Here is a 20708-nt window from a genome sequence, read left to right on the forward strand (position 1 = left end):
GGTGACATTCATGGGCATATTGTTAGAATTTCTATAGTTTCTTCATGTTGGATTTTTAGCAAAGAGAATGAAGATAGCAGCAATTGTTGTCAGAAAATGGAAATTCAACTCAGGATTTTTTTATCTTTGTGAAGAACAATTTCTGATACAGTATAGAAAAGGTTTGTAAGATTGTGTGTGTGTGTGTGTTTGTGTGTGTGTGTGTGAGTGAGATATACATGTATGTGGGGGCAAGAGCCATACTTTTCATTAGATTTCCACAGAGGACCATGGCTCAAAAAAGTTAATTTTTAGGTGACTCTGGTGTTTGAAGAAGGCCATATAAAGTAATGCCATCCTATTTCCTATACCAGGATTCACTGAAAATTTTGTGGAATGATTTGAGTGTAATTAGAAATAGATCAAGTCATTTTCTATGCATTTAGGAAAGTTCCTAAGAAAAGTTAAGTGGTTCATGTTATGATAAAATCAAATGTTAATCTTTAAGTGACTTATTTTTAGTATTAAATCCTTTTATTCAGAAAAAGCAGAATCAGTGAAAAATTAAGTGCCATTGAAGCTTTTCTGTTCCTAAGCTATCTTGAGTGTGAGTCGGTAACAGACTGCAGCTGAAGTTTGATACAACTGAAGTTTATTTCACTGAGCTCTCAGCCCAGGGAAGGGAATATGCTAATAATATCAATAAAAACATTGTTAATACAAGGATTAAGATTAAGCTTGTAAACTCAGCCAAGAGTGCTTCCTTGGGATATTTTCTTTTTAACTTGAATATCTCATAAATAGAAAATAATTTTGGACATATGGGTATACAATAAAATAAACTCTTATTGCCTTTGATCTTTATATCAGACCAGACTCCTAGAGAAAGGAGTATCTGTTCATAATACATACTTGAATTAAATACACAACCAAGATTTATAATTAATTTTTGCAGCCTTTCTCCACTATAAAATGTTTACTTATTTTATGTTTTCACATACTTGAAAGGCAGAGCAAGAGAAGTGGAGAGAGAGAGAGAGTTCGAGCTTCCATTCTCTGGTTTACTGCCCAAATGCTTACAGCAGACGTGGCTGGGCCAGGCTGTAGTCGGCAGTGTGGATCTCCATCCAGGTTTCTCACGTGGGAGGCAGGGTTCCAAGCACAGGGGCCATCATCTGCTGCCTCCCAGGAGGCATTGGCAGGGGACTGCATCCGAAGTGGAGTAGCTGGGACTTCCAGCAGCTCTTGGATATGGGATGTGAGTGTGGCTCATGTGCTACACCGCACCGCCTGCCCTCCCCTTTTTTTGTGAAATGTTAAATGTATTTTTGCATTTTGGAAGAGTAAGCTCAAAATTGAAGAATCTTAGAAGCAGGAGTAATTCAAGAGACAAGATGTCCTTGTGATCACCCCAAAGAGTGGGAGGGCTTGGGTTTTCTAGTCTGGGAGATCTGGGTTTAACTGCTGGGCTTACTGTGTACCTCTTTTTGTTTTCCCATATGGTTTTACTAACTCCTGTTCCAGTGTCGGTATCTAAAATTAGATAGAATTTATTTCCTTCTTTGGCTTAATCCCAGGTACTCAATCCTAGTGAGGCCAATAGAGAGAGCCAGGGGCTATCATGACCGTTACATATCTCATCTGTTTAATAAACTCTGAAATTTTGCAGACTTTTCTTATGCTATTCTTTGAGCTGTGTGTATTCTTTATGAGTTGGTTAAGCTGCAGAACCCCAGCACTTCAGTTTCTTAGTTGTGAAGTGAGAATGTCTACCTTTATGCAACTACCTCTATGCAGGTTACAAGTGCCAGCAACAGTGTATGCGTGTTGCCCCTGGGTCAGTTGTTAGTTGTTTGATTCTGGTATTTGACCTCTTGCTCCTGCGTGGATGTGTTTGGGAACACAGGTCCTCACTTCAGGAGAATACCTCTTCCACTGTGGCTCAGCTCTCACTGACAGATCAATGAGTGGCCCTGTTTTCCATCCTCAGCGAGAAGCTTAACTGCACTTAGGAAGGATGAGCTTTCAACCGTTCAAGGACAGACATCGTTCTCTTCATCTTCAGATTTTATAAGCCTACTTCATTGAACTGTGTGTTTCAAGAAATTATTTCAAGATTGTTCACCTTTACAGAAACAATTTAGAATATCACATACCACTTCTAGTGTTTTTTTTTTTTTTTTTTTTTTTTTTTTTTTTTTTTTTTTAATTAGGATCCAGCACTCTAGAAATGCTGAAAGTAACAGCAGGCAACTATATATATTCTGTTATTGGCAAACTGACTCAACTTGGCTAGAAAATATTGCATTTCAAATCTCTGGGACTCAGTTTTCTCATTTGTAAAATGAGCTGTTTAAACTAAACAACCAATGATTGCGTCTTTCTCTGCTACTATGTCCACAATGGCACTGAGAGTACATTTCCTACATATTAGAGTTCCTGTTTCATTTAAAAACAGTGCTTTTTAATGAAGCATCTGCTTCGTGCTAGACCCAGTGAGTTATATCAAACATTTAAATAAAGTTTTAGAAGTACAGAAACCTCTTTCTCAGGGACTTGTACCGTCTTAATGAAGAGACATAAAACAGAATTCTTTAAAACGAGAAGATGAGAAAAGCGTCCTGTCTTTAGTCATCCTATGTCCGTGCAGTGCATAGTTCTCATCATGAAAACAAGTTAAAATTGCTGTTAACAGCAACATTCTACCCATAAACAGGTTGTAAAACTGACATTGGAAAGGTGTCTTCTGACCATATGTTTGAGACTGTTTTCTATAAAGTTGATGGACAAAGCAGACCAGGGTACCTTGTGAGCTTTGTAATTCAAAGCACGATCTGTCAGAGTTGGAATTAAAAATCACAGAGCAGTGTCTATTTGAATCTGGGAATGAACCCTCTCTGAGATGGTACCAATACCAGGTCAAAGACACAGGTGACCCATTTGGCTTCACACATGGGCACTGTTTGGTGAGTTGCTCGCTCGCTCTCTGGTGAGGAGAGCATGGAAAACTTTTTAACAACCTCTTCCCTTGTGAAGCACAGGCCCTGCCCTAAGGTGGCTTATGTCCTGTCTCCTTTGCCTGTTTGTGTTAGCCTGATGCTGTTATGGGTATTAGCAGGCAGAGATGGTTGATGGGAAATTACAGCCCAACAGCCAGTGAGATTGGTAAAAGTGATCAGGACAGTGATGGGTAAAAATGAATTCCTACTGGTGTTTTTTTTTTTTCTTTTAATAATTAAAGCCTTGTTTGCTTTGAGGTGGAACCTAGAGGTTTTTCTTCTTTAGGCTATTCCTTGCCTCCTCAGCTACAGTAGACTCAAACTTGCTGATAAAGAGCCAAAGAGCATGCAAAGATCACGGAGCTGTCTTTTCTAAGGTGACCAAGGCCGCTCTGTGCCTGTGGTGACCCTTGTCCACCCTCCAGGCCATGCTTAACTGCAGGAGTCTGAAGTCTCTGCCTCGAATGCGGATCAGTGCAGAATCCTCCCATTTTTGTTAGCAAACATTCTGTGGAGAGTTTGGAATATGTTCCCTGGGCGTGTTTCATCTTGAGCTCATTTTGCAATAATTTATTCCAGTCTGTATGTTTCTGCAACTGTACATTCAGATAAGAGGAGTGAGAGAGAGTGTGTGTGTGTGTGTGTGGGTGTGTGGATGTGAGTGTGATGTTCATCTTTTTGTCATTAGTGTAGCTGATTAAAAACTGCAGATAAGCAGGCTTTTCAACACCAATTTAGGCTAATCACACACAACGCGGACCATCTTAGAAGGCTTACTTCTGTCTTTTGTTTGAAAGGCAGAGAACTGCAAAGAGTGAGTGTCTCACGGCAGGAAGTGAGAGCTCACAGACCACAGTAGGAATGGTTCTTTGTCTGCAGGCAGATTTGTGAGCCGCACAGTGTTTGCTGCTGGTTGTGATGGGCCCTTCAAAGTGCCCCCTCTCTTCTATCCTGGTCTGTCTGAAGCTGTTGCCTCCAAATAGAATCCACTCGTGAGCAGTTGACCTTGTCCTACCAGGCAGCATATTCTTTACTAGTCAAGTGGAGAAACTTGGTTATATCTGTGTCCTGTAAGACCTGCAGACCCACACTTCTACCCTGGAGGTATCCCAGGGACAGGAGCCATGTGTGTGTCATCACATCCAGACAGATGCCTGAAGCCCCTGGTTAGTTCTTCTGCACCTGCTTTAATACTCATCTTCACCCTTATTATCACTTCAGGGCTTTTTTTTTTAACCCAAGTCTTAAAAATCAGTGGTGAAGCCAAATAGTAAGTTGAAGTAAATGTGGAAGTAATTCAATTGAAACCCTTTTATTTAAGACAAGTAGTTTGATCTTTGTGATGTCTGATCTGAACGATACAGATTAGCTATGTGAAATAAATTTGCTGGGCCATTGATCAAGGCCAAATACTGTCGCAGGGCTGAGTGTGATGCTGGGAGGGACCTGGGACTCATGTGACATAAACTGAGCCCAGTTAAGTGGGGGGGGGGGTTGTCGGATCCATCAGGGTGTGACTCACTGAGTCAGGGAGAGGGGCCAGGCCTGGCAGGCAGGGCCCACAGCCAGGGAAGTCTGCCTCTGTAGCGGGGCAGGAATGGTCCAGTTTGGTTTGGGATCCGGGGAAGAGACTGTTGATTTCTTGTTCAGTCTCAAGGACGTGGGTAGCCCTGTGTCCTCACCTGGGCTGCAGTCAGAAGAAACGCAGAAGCCCGATTGTGGACTCTGGTCTTACATAGCAGGTGAGAGGGGAACTGTGGTATGACCTCAACATAGAGACTTTCAGGCCCTGCGGTAAGCCAGAGGGAGCGTGCAGAGGCCGATGCCGTCATTGCATGGGGCAGGAAACTGAGACCAACGGGGGCTTACCAATTTTTCCAGGGCCCCTCAGCCAGCAGTGGCTCCCTGGGGACCAGAGTGTCCACCCCTGTCCTGCTGCCCAGGGCTCCACCTGATGCAATTTACTAGACATCCTCACAGACATGACAGGGATGTATAAACCTGAAGGATGACCGCCACTCTGGGACCTCCAGGGGAAAGGCTTTTGTGGCACTTCTCCGTCTCGGGACAGTGTGGCACTCCTGCAGAGGAAGGGATCTCCCCCGGCTCCTATCCTCTCCTTGGGTCTCACTCCTGCCCTGTCCCGCTTCCTTGTGTGTCTGACTTCTGCAGATTTCCCCGTTCTGTCTCCTCTCTGCAATGATGGCTTCCCCTAAGCAACTTCAGTGGTCTGTTGGGACTGCTATGATAAAACACCCTGGACCGGGTGGTTTACAGACGAGAGAAATTTATTCCCCACAGTTCCTGAGAGGGCAAGGCCAACATCCAGAGGCTGGCGGACGTGGAGCCTGCTGGGGCCTGTTTCTCACAGACGCTGCCTTCCTGCCGAGGCATTCTGACATGGTGGACGGGTTCGCCAAGCCCCTCTCAGCCTCTTTGAAGGGAGAAGTAAGTCCACCAGTGAGGCCTCCGAGCCCATGACCTAATCACCTTTCCAAGTCCCCCTGAGTGATTCACCGCCACACTGGGATTAGGTTTCAACGTGGGGATTTGGAGGGGTGCGAACGTTCAGAGCTTAGTGCCCTGATTACACTCTTGTGTTTAGTTGTTCCCTGCATTTCTCCTGCCCTTGCTAAGTAGCACCAAATGCCACCTCCCCCCGCCCCCGTTGATTTCTGCTCATTACTTCCATTTCAGTATGATGCACACATTCAGGTCTGTCAAATCCGGGTTCCTGTGTGCTCTTTCCCACGTCCACGATCACCAGCTCCAAGAGGTCGTCTGTTGTCGCCAAGTCCTCTCTCTGTCTGCTGTCAGGAGTGGGCTCCTCGTCCGGACTCTTCCCTGCAGCGTCAGAGATTCTGTGCTGTGTCCTTTCCTTACCCACTGACTGAATCTTTCCTCCCTTTGTCCTTGTCTTCCTTTCCGGTGCTGGTTGTGAGACGTTTGCAGATTCAGCCCCGGGCTCCCTCTCTTTCAGCTCGTGGTGAGTCCTCTTGCCTCTGAGCCGTGACTGCCATGTCTCTGGTTCCTAAATCTCAGTTCCTAAAGCACTTGTTTGTGTAAATGTTCTCTGTGGTACTCAAACAGTATATTGAAACATCGAGTTTCTCTTTTCCCCTCCCCTTCACTCTTGTTCTCCTATCTGATGTTGCTATTGTATCTTACTACTGAGGCCCTAAATCTTGTCATCATCTTTTTTTTTTTCTTTCTTGTTCCCTGCATCTAATTATTCACTGTTCTTTCCCCTCTTCCATAGCACATCTTGTATCCCTGCCTTTACTTTTCCTCTGTTATGAAATTGAGTTCAGCAGTTGTCAGCATTGTAGTAGTTTCCTAACTGATCTGTTGGTCAGTTGGCTGGTGGACCTCAGAGACATCCAGGCCCCAGTTCCTGGTCTGTGAATGCTGCCTTATCAGCTAACTATTCAGATGTGATGGAAGATTTCTGGAGGAGATCTCCTGATTATCCTGGTATGTCCCAAATATAATTACTAGGGTCCTGGTAAGAGGAAGACAAAGGGGTCTTCACCACACACAGAAGAGAGAAGGTGCTGTGATGTGGGGGCAGGGAGAGACATATTTGAAGATGTTACACTGAGAGCTTAGAAGATGGAAGAAGGGGCTAACAGGCAAGGAACCCTAGGAATGCAGCTCCACACACTGGGAAGGGGAAGGAAGCAGAAATCTCCCGAGAGCATGAAGGGAGCATGGTCTTGCCGACTTCTGGGTTTCCAGTCTCTAGAACCATAAGGGAATAAGTCGGTGTGTTTAAATTTTGAAGGATTTGTTACAGTGGCTCTAGGAAGCTAATACACCAATTCTGATTCATCCTAAAACAATTTTATTTATCTTTTTATTTTTTAACTTTTATTTAATAAATACAAATTTCCAAAGTACAGCTTTTGGATTACAGTGGCTTTTTCACCCCATAACTTCCCTACCACCCACAACCCTCCCATCTCCTGCTCCCTCTCCCATTCCACAAGATTCATTTTCAATTATCTTTATATACAGAAGATCAGCTTAGCATACATTAAGTAAAGATTTCAACAGTTTGCACCCACATAGAAACACAAAGTGTAAAGTACTATTTGAGTACTAGGTATAGCATTAATTCACACTGTACAACACATTAAGGACAGAGATCCTACATGAGGAGTATGTGCACAGTGACTCCTGTTGTTTTCTTAACAATTTGACACTCTTGTTTAGGGCGTCAGTAATCTCCCTAGGCTCTAGTCATGAGTTTCCAAGGCTATGGAAGCCTCTTGAGTTCGCCAACTCCGATCTTATTTAGACAGGGTCATAGTCAAAGTGGAAGTTTTCTCCTCCCTTCAGAGAAAGGTATCTCCTTCTTTGATGGCCTGTTCTTTCCACTGGGATCTCACTCGCGAGATCTTTCATTTAGGGTGTTGTTGTTGTTGTTGTTGTTGGTTTTTTTTTTTTTTTTTTTTGCCAGAGTGTCTTGGCTTTCCATGCCTGAAATACTCTCATGGGCTCTTCAGCCATATCCGAATGCGTTAAGGGCTGATTCTGAGGCCAGAATGCTGTTTAGGACATCTGCCATTCTATGGGTCTGCTGTGTATCCCGCTTCCCATGTTGGATGTTCTCTCCCTTTTTAATTCTATCAGCTAGTATTTGCAGACACTAGTCTTGTTTATGTGATCCCTTTGGCTCTTAGTCCTATCATTATGATCAATTGTGAACAGAAATTGATCACTTGGACTAGTGAGACGGCATTGGTACATGCCACCTTGATGGGATTGAATTGGAATCCCCTGGCACATTTCTAAGTCTACCATTTGGGGCAAGTCAGATTGAGCATGTCCCAAATTGTACATATCCTCCCTCTCTTATTCCCACTGTTATATTTAACAGGGATCACTTTTCAGTTAACTTTAAACACCTAAGAATAATTGTGTGTTAATTACAGAGTTCAACCAATAGTATTAAGTAGAACAAAAAAATACTAAAAGGGATAAAATAGCAAGCTGTTCCTCGACAGTCAGGACAAGGGCTGATCTAGTCACTGTTTCTCATAGTGTCCATTTCACTTCAACAGGTTTCCTTTTAGGTGATCAGTTAGTTGTCACCGATCAGGGAGAACATATGATATTTGTCCCTTTGGGACTGGCTTAATTCACTCAGCATGATGTGTTCCAGATTCCTCCATTTTGTTGCAAATGACCGGATTTCATTGTTTTTCACTGCCGTATAGTATTTTATAGAGTACATGTTCCATAATTTCTTTATCCAGTCTACTGTTGATGGGCATTTGGGTTGATTCCAGGTCTTAGCTATTGTGAATTGAGCTGCAATAAACATTAAGGTGCAGACAGCTTGTTTGTTTGCCAATTTAAATTCCTTTGGGTAAATTCCAAGGAGTGGGATGGCTGGGTTGAATGGTAGGGTTATCTTCAGGTTTCTGAGGAATCTCCAGACTGACTTCCATAGTGGCTTGACCAGTTTGCATTCCCACCAACAGTGGGTTAGTGTCCCTTTTCCCTTTTTCCCCACATCCTTGCCAGCATCTGTTATTGGTAGATATCTGAATGTGAGTCATTCTAACTGGGGTGAGGTGAAACCTCCTTGTGGTTTTGATTTGCATTTCCCTGAAGGCTAGTGATCCTGAACATTTTTCCATGTGTCTGTTGGCCATTTGGATTTCCTCTTTTGAAAAATGTCTATTGAGGTCCTTGGCCCATCTCTTAAGTGGGTTGTTTGTTTTGTTGTTGTGGAATTTTCTTTATTTTTTTTAAATAAAAGATTTATTCTTTTTTTGAAAGGCATAGTGACAGAGAAAGAGGGGGAAACAGAAACAGAAAGAGATCTTCCAACCACTAGTTCATTCTCCAAATGGCTGCACTGTCTAGGGCTGGGCCAGGCCAAAGCCAGGAGCCAGAAACTCCATCTGGGCCTCCCACAAGCATGGCAGAGGCCCAAGCACTTGGGCCATCTTCTGCTGCTTTCTCAGTCCATTAATGGGGAGCTGAATAAGAAGCAGAGCAGCCAGGACTGTAACCAGACCTCTGATATGGAATGCTGGCATTACAGGCAGTGGGTTAATCCACTATGCCCCAATGCTGGCCCCAAGCACAGCTTTTTTGACACCCCATTTATCACTAAGCCTAACTGTTCCATTATGCTAACTTAACATTATTGAGTGCCCACAAAATGGCACGTTCTGTGTCAGTTCTGTAGGTAAAGACACAAAGGAGTCAGTTTCTCTCCAAAATTGGGTTCTTTTGGAGAAGATTCATAAACCAAATAAAGATCAATCAAAATTGCACAAGTCTGTACCAGACCCCTTGGAGCAACTGTTCTGCTTCTGTGTAGTGCAGGGCCCAAGCGTTGGACTGTGGGGTTGGCAGTGGAAGATTGTGCAGGAGAGAAAACCACAGACACACACCCATGCTCCTCCTGAGAAGGAAGCATAGATCAGAAAAATGACTTTGCCCTTTAAAAATGGTAATTAGCTTTGAATCAGTAAAGTGCTTGCTAGCTAGATTGAGACCTTCTGTCAAGCCTTTGATATGGAGGGAGAAGATAAGAATCCTTCTGGTGCTAATAAACTTTTTAATTTACTTTCTGGTTACACACATTAAGATGCTTTGTAAGATTGCCTGGTTCCAAATGCTTGTGACACATTATTTGAATAAATTACATAAGTCATGAAACAATGGTTATTGTGAGAATTAAAGATGGTTCAAAACCGTATCAGTTGATGTAAACAGTAATTTTACTAAATGTTTCTTAAAGGAGCATTGTATTTAATGAGTATAAAAATCTCAGTTTATGATTTTCTCATTATAAGAGTCATTCTGATCTTTATTTCTCCAGAAATAAGTGCAGAATGTATTTGTAAATGAAATGGTTCATGACTTTTTTTAAATTTTTATTTATTTATTTATTTTTTGCTAGAAACCAGGCAAACCCAGTGTTTCTCATTAGACTTGCTGCTACTTCAAGAGGGAAGGAGTCAGGTGGTGGAGAGCCTTGAATGTCACGCTAACGCTATTACAATTTGTCCTTTTGGTGGAAGCTCATGGAAGAACATTTTGTTGAAGCTTCATTTCAGTTGTAGTAAAGTACACAGCATGTAAACTCACCAGAGTAGCCAGTTTTTAAGTGTACAATTCAGTAGTGTTCACGACATTTACACTGAGGTGCAGCCAATCTGCAGAACTGTTTCCATCTTGCACAACTGAAACTGTGAACCCGTTAGGTAACTTCCTATTCCCCATTCCCTTCAGCCCCCAGATACTGCTGTTCTACTTTCTGTCCAGGAATTGACTGCTCCAGGTGCCTTAAGCTGTCGCTCCCCCTCTTCGTGGAGGAACGACACAGGACCCTGCGCTGTTCTTTCGTCTGCTCGGCCCTCCCCGGGTTTGCTGCTGGTTCTTCCCGGGTTGGCTATTATCCCTTCCACCTCCGTGGAAGGGCAGTTCCCCCTGGCCACATTCCCCACTTCCGCAGGGGAGCGGCACACCGCCGGCCGGCTCTCTGGGGGCTGCACAGGTGTTCCCTTAGATGTTCCCCTTAGATGTTCCTGGTGCATGCCGTCTCTCTCCTCCTTTATAGTCCTCCTGCACCAATCCTAACTCGGCTGCCCACACGCCGAGTACGCTGCTCTCCTCCAATCAGGAGCGGCTCTTGCAGCTTGTCAAGTTGGTGAGAGGCAGCTGGGTAGAAGCTGTTTTCTTCTCTCCCAGTGCCATATTGTGGGAGAGCAGATGCATAGAATAAGTCTTAATTCCAGTAACTTAGTCTAGTCCGGGTTGCTCCCCACATTAAGCGAATGGCATCGTGCAATATTTGCCTTTTCTGTGACTGGCTTATTTTACTGTTTTACTTAGCATGATGTCATCAGCGTGCATTTGTGTTGTGACATGCGTCAGAATCTCCCTCATCTTAGGGCTGTATAATATTTCACTGTGTGTATATACCACATTTTGTTTATCCGTTCACTCATTATGACAGCTGCATTTCTAGCAACCTTCGGCTACAGTGAACATGGATTTCCACTGCCTCTTCAAAATTTTGCTTTTTGTTCTATCCTCAGAGGTAGAGTCACTGGATCCTGTGGCATTTCTATTTTTAATTTTTTGAAGAATTGCCCTAATGTTTTCTGTAGTGGTTGCATTATTTTGCATTACCAGCAGCCATGCCAGAGGTTCCATTTCTCCACTTGTTTCTCTATACTTCTTGCTTCTTTAAAATGAAGATTTTTTTATTTGAAAGGCAGTCATGGGGAGAAGGAGAGGGATGGGGCAGGGGTTTTGAGTAGGAAAAAGAGAGACAGAGAGCGAGTGAGAACGAGAGAGCGAGCTCCTCCTTCAGCTCATTCCCACCCCAAATGGCCACAGGGGCTGAGGCTGGGCAAGCTGAAGCCAGGAACTCGGAGCTCCATCTGGGTCTCCCACGTGGGTGCAGGGGCCCAAGCACTTGAACGATCTTCTGCTGCCTTCTCAGGTGCATTCGCGGGGAGCTGGATTGGGAATGGAGGTGCTGAGATTGGAGCTGGAGCCCCAGTATGGGATATTTGAACCACCCAACCTGCTGCACCACAGAGCTGGCCCCTGCTTTTGTTTTTTGGTAGTAGTTGCTCTAATGGGTGTTTAGTTCTGATTTGCATTTCTCTAATTAGTGATGTTGAACATCTTTCATGTGCTACTGGATATTTGTCTTCTTCAGAGAACCATGAATAAGAATTCAAACAAGGACGTGACATCAATTTTGGATTTTGGAAAGGACACAGTGACAGCTCAGCAGAAAGTGGATTGGAGATGGGAGTGGCCAGATGCAGGGCCAGGAGACAGCTGAATTCATAGCTTCTGTGTGGATGTTTCATTACGTTCAGAGAAGAGCTCTAATGTTGGCCCCGATATCCTTTAAGACACATCCAGTATTATTATCCAGGTTTCTCCCTCAGTATTATTCAGACGACTCCAGCTTGGTGGGTTTCTGTTTCTCCCATTTTCTCTCTCTGGTGGTTGTGGCATTTCATGAGCACTTAGCATGTATTAGTCTATGTCACTAAGATTTACGCATGTGTATGGAACTATAATCTCTTTGAGCACAGTGATGCTTTCTCTATCTCTGTACATCTATGTTAATACACCCAGAACTTGTTATTTGTACAAAGTGATGATCGGTAAGTATTTGTTACTGCTAATAAAAATGAATTTGGGAATACTCCAAATTAGGTCTCAATTATACAACTGAAATTAGCTGCACAATAGGGCTTTTTGTGCATATAAAATTATGGTTCATTAATTCAGTCTCAAAACACAATTGCTTTCTCTCAGATACTCAGATTTGGGAGGCAGTAGAGGGTCAAAGTTTTAGGAATGAAAATACATTTCTTTTGGGCATACTTTATGGGTAGCCACTATACCAGGCATTCCACACATGTTATTTAATTCTCACAGCCGTCTTTGCTGTAGAGATTAATATCCTTTTCTGAAGATGAAGTTAAGAAAGACTCACGTCCGAGAGACAGAGTGCAGCATCTCTTGTCGGTGGTCCAGGACAGGAAGATCAAGTGCTGAGCTGGCCCAGTTTATTGAGGAAAGAGAAATGGAGAATGGATTCTGGAAATGTTGTGGGGAGGAGTTGAACAGATTACATATCTATTTGGAGGATAGGAGAGACAGGAAGGAGTCTCTAGTTTTTGTCTTGAGCTATGCAGTGGAATTTTGTATCATTTATTAGTATGGGGCAAAAAAAAAAGGAGTGGAATTTTAGGGATACAAAAAGATCCTATGTGACAGCTGAGTGAAGATACAAATGAAATACAGAGAAGTATAGAATTTAGGAAAGAAGTGTGATTGAAGAGGTGGATTTAGAGCCATTCAGCAAATGTGTTTACCCACCCTCCCATCAAATACCTATTGTCAGTGGTGTGCCATCAGCAAGGTGTGGAGCAGCTAGCTAGCAATAGGATGATGTAGTGTCTGCACAGAATAAAGCGGAGAGTTTTTCCTGTATACTAATGCTGCACAATGCTAGTGATAAAATATTTCTTGAAAAATATTTTTCATCTAAATTCTAATCTACTGCCTCATTGCTATTGAGATTTAACAATATCTTTGCACACTTTAAGCACATTTTTGTCAATTCACAAAACTGACTTCTATGTCAATTCAGAGAACTCCCATTATATATTTGACCTCTGATATGCATGAACTCATCTACATGCTTTTATTTCAAGAGGGAGTTTAGAATGGTTTGGAATTTGGGCTCACTTTGAGAACAGTCCCTGATTCTACATATTTATCATTTAAACAACAGATTAGAAATAGACAATGTTAGTTCAGTGACTTGTGAAGATGAAGAAATAGAACTTGGGTTGCACTAGTTCTGTCATGCCACTTGACCATTTGACGTAACTAGGTTGTGTTTCAATTTAAACACAAAAATGGAGTGTGAAATTGGTAAAAGTGAAATTTTATATCTGAAGTGTTTTACTAGATTTAATAATATTTTAAAAGATTTATTTATTTATTTGAAAGTCAGAGTTACACAGAGAGAGAGGAGAGGCAAAGACAGAGAGAGAGAGAGAGAGAGAGAGGTCTTCCATCCGATGGTTCACTCCCCAGTTGGCTGCAACGGCCAGAACTGTGCTGATCCAAAGCCAGGAACCAGGAGCCAGGAGCTTCTTCCGGGTCTCCCACACCGGTGCAGGGGCCCAAGGACTTGGGCCATCTTCTACTGCTTTTCCAGGCCATAGCAGAGAGCTGGATCGGAAGAGGAGGAGCCGAGTCTCAAACCAGCACCCGAATAGGATGCTTGCGCTTCAGGCCAGGGCGTTACCCGCTGCACCACAGTGCTGGCCCCGATTTAATAATGTTTTAAGATTGAAATTTATTCTTTGTTGTGCATTGCATTAAAATTCAGAAGTAAACCAAGAAAATAGTGATGGCCACTGGTTATCCTGTGCTGACTACTGTTGTATGGAGGAAGGTGGTATTTAAAGTGATCCGTGTTGAATGTGCAATGTTGAGTGGACAGCTCCTTATCACACACTCCCAGAGTCCCCTGAGACACTGCTCTAGGCCGGGTGGACTGGTCAGTAAAGAAAGCCGTGAGGTTAGCTTGGTGAAGATTAGAGGGCCTGGAGAGAATGTGTAAGAATGTGACAATGGGCCGGCGCCGCGGCTCACTAGGCTAATCCTCCGCCTAGCGGTGCCGGCACACCGGGTTCTAGTCCCGGTTGGGGAGCTGGATTCTGTCCCGGTTGCCCCTCTTCCAGGCCAGCTCTCTGCTGTGGCCAGGGAGTGCAGTGGAGGATGGCCCAAGTGCTTGGGCCCTGTACCCCATGAGAGACCAGGAGAAGCACCTGGCTCCTGCCATCGGATCAGTGCAGTGCGCCGGCCGTGGCGGCCATTGGAGGGTGAACCAACGGCAAAGGAAGACCTTTCTCTCTGTCTCTCTCTCTCACTGTCCACTTTGCCTGTCAAAAAAAAAAAAAAAAAAAAAAAGAATGTGACAATGACCTCATCCAGAACTCTGCACAATACCCCTCCTAAGAGGTCAAGGAGAAGGTGGAGCAACAGGAGGAAAAGTAACAAAGAGTAGAAAAGAGTAGAGTCAGGGACTTTCAGGGTGAGGGGAGGAGGAGGAGCAGCTTCTGGAAGGGTGGGGTTGATGGAAAAGATGGACAAGAAAGAGGCTGGGGAAGTGCCCTGTGAGAGAAGGGAGGGAAGTTCAAGGGACGAAAGTGCTGTAGAATAGAGGGGCTTTAAGTGGCTTTTCTTGCTTCTGAAGAAACGCATGTTCTTTGTTGAGAATGTGGATAACAACATAAACTGAAGGAACTGTAAACGCGAAAGCAACGATGGTCTCAGCCTTGACTGTGAATTGTTTATTTCTTAATCACTGATGCCCAAGCCAACTAAGATGCCTGCACACCTCCAGGTGCCCTCATCTGTTATTTCGATGCAGACTCCAGGTACCATCTTAGCTTTGTTTCATTCTCTTGCTTTTGCTCCCAAGTGTCCATGCCTGTTGGCCAGAAGGCTCCTTGGAATGTCACTGTCTCCATGTGTGAAAACTTTGAGGTCACTGTCCAGAAATTTCACAAACGCAGGCCCTGCACCGACTCCGAGCCAAACAAGCAGTCTTCAAAAGGTTCAGGAACATGCCTGTTACGAAAAACTATGCTGAGACTTCACATTTTTTTTTTTGCAACAAAATACGTTTATTTTCACTTCCATTTTCCACCAATTTTTTGAAGTACCCGCATATATTTATAGCCAGCTGGGCTTCCAGGGAGCTCAGCCTAGCTCCCAGTTGCTCTGATCTAGTTGAAGAACCCTGTCACGTTCTGGCCTCCTCTCCACCCCTTGTCCCCTTAACCAAGGGTGCAGCACAGCACAGGGACCTGATAAATATCCTCTTCATTATTCTCCTTTCCCCTGAGTTTCAGCCCTTTGTGCTCAAAAGCAATCTCCTCCCCCGAAATGCTGCCCTCTCCTCCCTTTCCATTTCATCTCTTGAAGATTTTCAGCCTCAGAGTCTTGAAACTTCTCCACCTGAGCAGTCCTCTTTTTTACCTATGCATAATTTAAAAGACTCACTATAGCCTTTCTTTTTCTCCAAAGAACCTGTCTGCCCTCAAAGGTGAATTCAAATTCAAATTTCCATTCCCTGTTAAACAGAAAGCACTTGAAACTGAAATTACATTTTTTCCCCTGACTTCTATTCTTCCATTTTATATTAGGACAAATTTTTATTCATGACTAAAACACCAAAGTACTCTACCGTGTGCTGGCCTGCTCTACGGCAATTTCTGTAAAATGGAGAAAAAGAATAATAATAATAATAAAAAGTTGATCTTTAATCTTACTTACCCAGAGATCTTACAGATTTTCTCTGTAAACATCATAGCACATATTTGGTGATAAATACAGGTTGGCCGAATATACAAATATACCCAGAAACTGGGATCATTCTATAATATACATTTTTATTATCTCATTTTCTCCATAAAGTTAGAATTTTTCTGGATCTTATATATTCTTTCAGTTTTTTTTTTTTAACCATTATGTAGGGGTGGACATTTTGTATAGTATTTAAAATCGTACTCAGGACACCTGCGTTCCGTATCAAATTGACTGGGTTCAAGTTCTGACTCTTCTTCCTATTCCAGGCTCCTGTCTTGAGTGATGGCTCAAGTACTTGGCTCCCTGCCACCCATACGGGGGATCCATATTGGCTCTAGGCTTTGGCTTGGCCCAGCTCTGGCTATTGTGTTGTTTAAAGAATGAAGCAGTAGACAGAAGATCTCTGTCTTACTTTCAAATAAAAATAAATGTGTAAAAAATTGTAGACTAAGTATATATGTAGCATAAATTATTTAATCACTGCCTACTCATTGACCATTTGGGCTTTTTAAAGAAACTGCTATAGATTACTGTACATAAGTCTAAATTTCTACTAATTTTTCTTTGGATACATTTCCAAAAGTGCAGTTCTTGGAGTATATGTCTCAGAACAGTGCTCAGTCTGTTAAATATTCAATAAATATTTATTGAATGACTTAAATAAGTTTTGATTCTGTCAATGGAAATAAACAGAATTTGTAAAAAGAATTAAAATAAGATTTATTTATGGCAGAATATAAGTGAACGAGGCCCAGAAGACACAAACTCAGTGGCTTTTAATGAATCTTGGGAAGTGTTCCAAAGTGATCAAATTGTAGTCGGAATTTATGCGTTCCATAACAGTAAATTTTAATTTATGATTATGCAGTGAGCATGCCTCTGCTTACCCAATTCCCTTGTGAATTGTCTACTTCTGTGTAGAGAGATGTGAAAGTCTCTTTAAAGGTTGGTGAGAAGGGACCACAATATGCTGTTATCTTGAGTTCCTAGTGTGTTGATGTTGTTGGCTCTACTCCATCACAAAGGTAGGTCCACATCCTGATTCCAGATACCTGTGAATACCTGTTTTTTAAGAAATAGGGTCTTTGTAGATGTCATAATTTTTTTAAGATTTATTTATTCATTTGAAAGAGTTACACAGAGAGAGGTGAGGCACAGAAAGAGAGAGAGAGAGAGAGAGGTCTTCCATCCACTAGTTCACTCTCCAATTGGGTGCAACAGCCGGAGCTGCGCCAATCCGATGTCAGGAGCCGGGAGGTTCTTCCTGGTCTCCCACGCTGGTGCAGGGGCCCAAGGACTTGGGCCATCTTCTACTGCTTTCCCAGGCCATAGCAGAAAGCTGGATCGCAAGTGGAGCAGTTGAATCTTGATCTGGCACTACAGGCCAGGGCGTTAATCTGCTGTGCCACAGTGCCGGCCCCTATGTCATAAATTTTTTTTAAAAATGTTTGTTTATTTATTTGAAAGAGTTAGAGAGAGGGAGAGACAGACATATACACACACACAGACAGACAGAGACAGAGAGTGAGAGAAAGGGAGAGAGAGGGAGGGAAAGATCTTCCATCCACTGGTTCATTCTTCAAATGGTCGCAATTGCCAGGGCTGAGCCATGCTAGAGTCAGGAGCCAGGAGCTTCATCCAAGTATCCCTCACGAATGACAGGGGCCTAAACACTTGGGCCATCTTCTGCTGCTGTTTGCAAGTTGTTAGCAGGAAGCTGGATCGGAAGTGGAGCAGGCAGGACATGAACCGGCTCCTGAATGGGATGCTGGTGTCGCAGTTGGCGGCTTTACCTGTTAACCCACAATGTGGGCCCCGGATGTTATAAATTAAGATGAGGTCATACGGGATTAGAATTGGCCCGAAGTCCAATATGATGAGCGTCCTTTGAAGAAGAGGGTAATGTGGACAGGAGAAGCACTGACGCATGGAGGGAAGGGATGTGTCTGCAAACAAGGAGTGCCAAGCGTCAACAGCAGCCTCCAGCAGCCAGGGGAGGGCATGGAAAGAACCAACCCTGCCCAGACCTTGGCTGTTTGGACGTTCGGCCTCCAGTCCTGTAAGGCAGCGCATTTCTGTTGTAATCCATCCCGTCTGTGGTATTCTGTACAGCAGAACACCTGGGAAACTGATAGACATGGGCTAAGACTTGACAGCCTTACGTCCCTAGTGGGCAGTAGGGAGAAGAGGTCCATTCAGCCTAGGCTTGCATGGCTTCCTCTGGCACTTACTCTCTAAGGGGCACATCACTCTCTGGTACGTGAGACTCTGGTGATATGTGAGAACCTGAGTCCTCATCCAGGCACTGCATGGGCGGGGAAGCAGTCCTTGCCCAGGTGTCCTGAAAATAGCTCTTCGTCCACCTCTCCAACCCTCTAGAGAGCCTGCCTCTCTGTTGTGCCCTTGGCCTATGTTTTTTACACAGAGTTCTTTTATTTTTCTTATTGATTTTCAATGCTTCTTTACAGATTAAGGAAATCAAACTTTTCATTGATATTCATTGTTACAAATATTTTTATGATTTTACTTTTTCCCTTTTCATTTTGTTTGTGACATTTTAGGAGGTACAAAGTCTTTTGATGTCTGTCTGTCTGTCTATATTTATCTTGTCTGTTACCTATACATCCTACAAATTTCAATTGATTTATGCCAAGAAAGTCTCTCCAGTGCTTAGAGAAAATGTCCATGTATATTTTCTTACAGTTTAAAACATGCTTAAGGAATTTTTATTTTATATGAGATGTCTACTCGTGTTTTAAACTGCTTTTAGCTGAACCCTTCCTCAAACAGAACTTTCTTGGAAAACTGAGTATGTAAACAGACAGAAGCAAGGCGAGAAGCCCAGGGCACCATCAGCTGGACCCTGTCTTCCCTTTCAGTGGCTTCAATGCAGTATTATGAAGTAAATAGAACTCAATAGCATCTTATGAAACCATTGCTTTAATATAGAAAATGATGGCTTTAGTCCAATAAATCACCTACAGATAAAAATACACGATGTGAAATAAGGGCTTACTTTGATATTTCACTTCACGAGTATTCAAGTGTTCCGATTCAGTATGGGTGGGAGCCCTCTCTACCTCCTTTATCGGATACCTCCTGTGTCCGTATGGAGGGCTTGCATTCCACCGATGTGCTGCATCTCTCAGCCTCCACATACATTCTTTCAGCGCAGGAGCAGTGTATCGGACATGAACTCAGCCTGTGGGTTTCTCCTCTCCCTTCACCTCCCTGTGGATCTCTGCACCTGACTGCAGATCTGCATTCTGCTCTGTTCTCTGCCACAAGGAAGCTGGTCCCGCAGGAGTCCCCTGTAGTTTTCCATGTTCATGCGTGACTGGGTGAAGAAGTTTAATTCTAGAGAGAAGTTGTTGAAAACTCATTAAGACGATATATCAAAGCCATATTCTCTAATCCAGCTTTTGTTAACTGAGTAACAATTATTCAGTAGATACTTCTATCTCTAGCCTCTTATGTATTCTCATCTGGCTTGGTACTCCAAATGGGGAAAATAGGGGTAATATTATCATCCCTTAAAATTCCAATCCATTTTAGTGAATAATTCTTTCCCATTGATCTATAACATTTTATTAAATAATCCTTTTCCTTTAATTTATATACATTTTCTTTTCTTTTTAAACTTTTATTTAATGAATATAAATTTCCAAAGTACAGCTTATGGATTACAATGGCTTCCCCCGCATAACATCCCTCCCACCCACAACCCTCCCCTTTCCCACTCCCTCTCCCCTTCCATTCACATCAAGATTCATTTTCATTTCTCTTTATATACAGAAGATCAGTTTAGCATACATTAAGTAAAGATTTCAACAGTTTGCTCCCACACAGAAACATAAAGTGAAAAATACTGTTTGAGTACTAGTTATAGCATTAAATCTCAATGTACAGCACACTAAGGACAAAGATCCTACTTGAGGAGTAAGTGCACAGTGACTCTTGTTGTTGATTTAACAAATTGACACTCTTGTTTATGGCATCAGTAATCACCTTAGGCTCTTGTCATGAGCTGCCAAGGCTATGGAAGCCCCCTGAGTTCACTGACTCTGATCATATTTAGACAAGGTCATGGTCAAAGTGGAAGTTCTCTCCTCCCTTCAGAAATTATGGGACATGTACTCTATAGAGTACTATACAGCAGTCAAAAACAACGAAACCCGGTCATTTGCAACAAAATGGAGGAATTTGGAAAACATCATGCTGAGTGAATTAAGCCAGTCCCAAAGGGACAAATATCATATGTTCTCCCTGATCAGCGACAACTAACTGAGCACCAAAGGGGAAACTTGTTGAAATGAAATGGACACTATGAGAAACAGTGACTTGATCAGCTCTTGTCTTGACGGGTGATGTACAATGTAATACTTAATCATTTTAGTATTTTTTTTTGTTATAGTACCATTGGTTGAACTCTGTAATTAACACACAATTATTCTTAGGTGTTTAAATTTTAACTGAAAAGTGATCCCTTTTAGGAATTTGGAAAACATTATGCTGAGTGAAATAAGCCAATCCCAAAGGGACAAATACCACTTATATACATTTTCTTTAGTAATATGTTTCATTTGCTTTATTATATCTTATTCATTTTTTAAAAAGTAGTTTAGTAATAACAAATCTTCTAATGAACTTTAGAATTATTTCATGATGTTCCAAGAAACTAGCTTGCATTTTAAGTGGGTGATAAAGATTATCAATTTGAAAAACTATCATGTTTCAGTATTCAGTCTTTTCACGAAAAGGCTATATGACTGCAGTGTTTCATATCTTTAATATCCCTTAGTTTTGTAATTTTTGTTTATTACAATATTCCACAACTTA

General features: G+C 42.6%; 1 protein-coding gene across 14 annotated transcripts in view; it reads left to right on the top strand.

Moving 5' to 3' along the window:
• LOC149127601 (uncharacterized) overlaps positions 1-20708 on the top strand; it is a 390111-nt gene that overhangs the window by 194877 nt on the left and 174526 nt on the right. The window contains exon 6 of one of the 14 annotated variants that reach the window (XR_016231097.1): positions 11677-12146. The exons of the other annotated variants lie outside the window; for them this stretch is intronic. The gene's annotated coding sequence lies outside the window, so the exon portion shown is untranslated. Of the gene's footprint in view, positions 1-11676; positions 12147-20708 lie in introns of those variants that run through there. 14 annotated transcript variants of the gene reach the window in all.

This window comes from Oryctolagus cuniculus, chromosome 3 (genome assembly GCF_051225735.1).
Source record: "Oryctolagus cuniculus isolate XC-2025 breed Fujian yellow rabbit chromosome 3, ASM5122573v1, whole genome shotgun sequence".
NCBI classification, from domain to species: Eukaryota; Metazoa; Chordata; class Mammalia; order Lagomorpha; family Leporidae; genus Oryctolagus; species Oryctolagus cuniculus.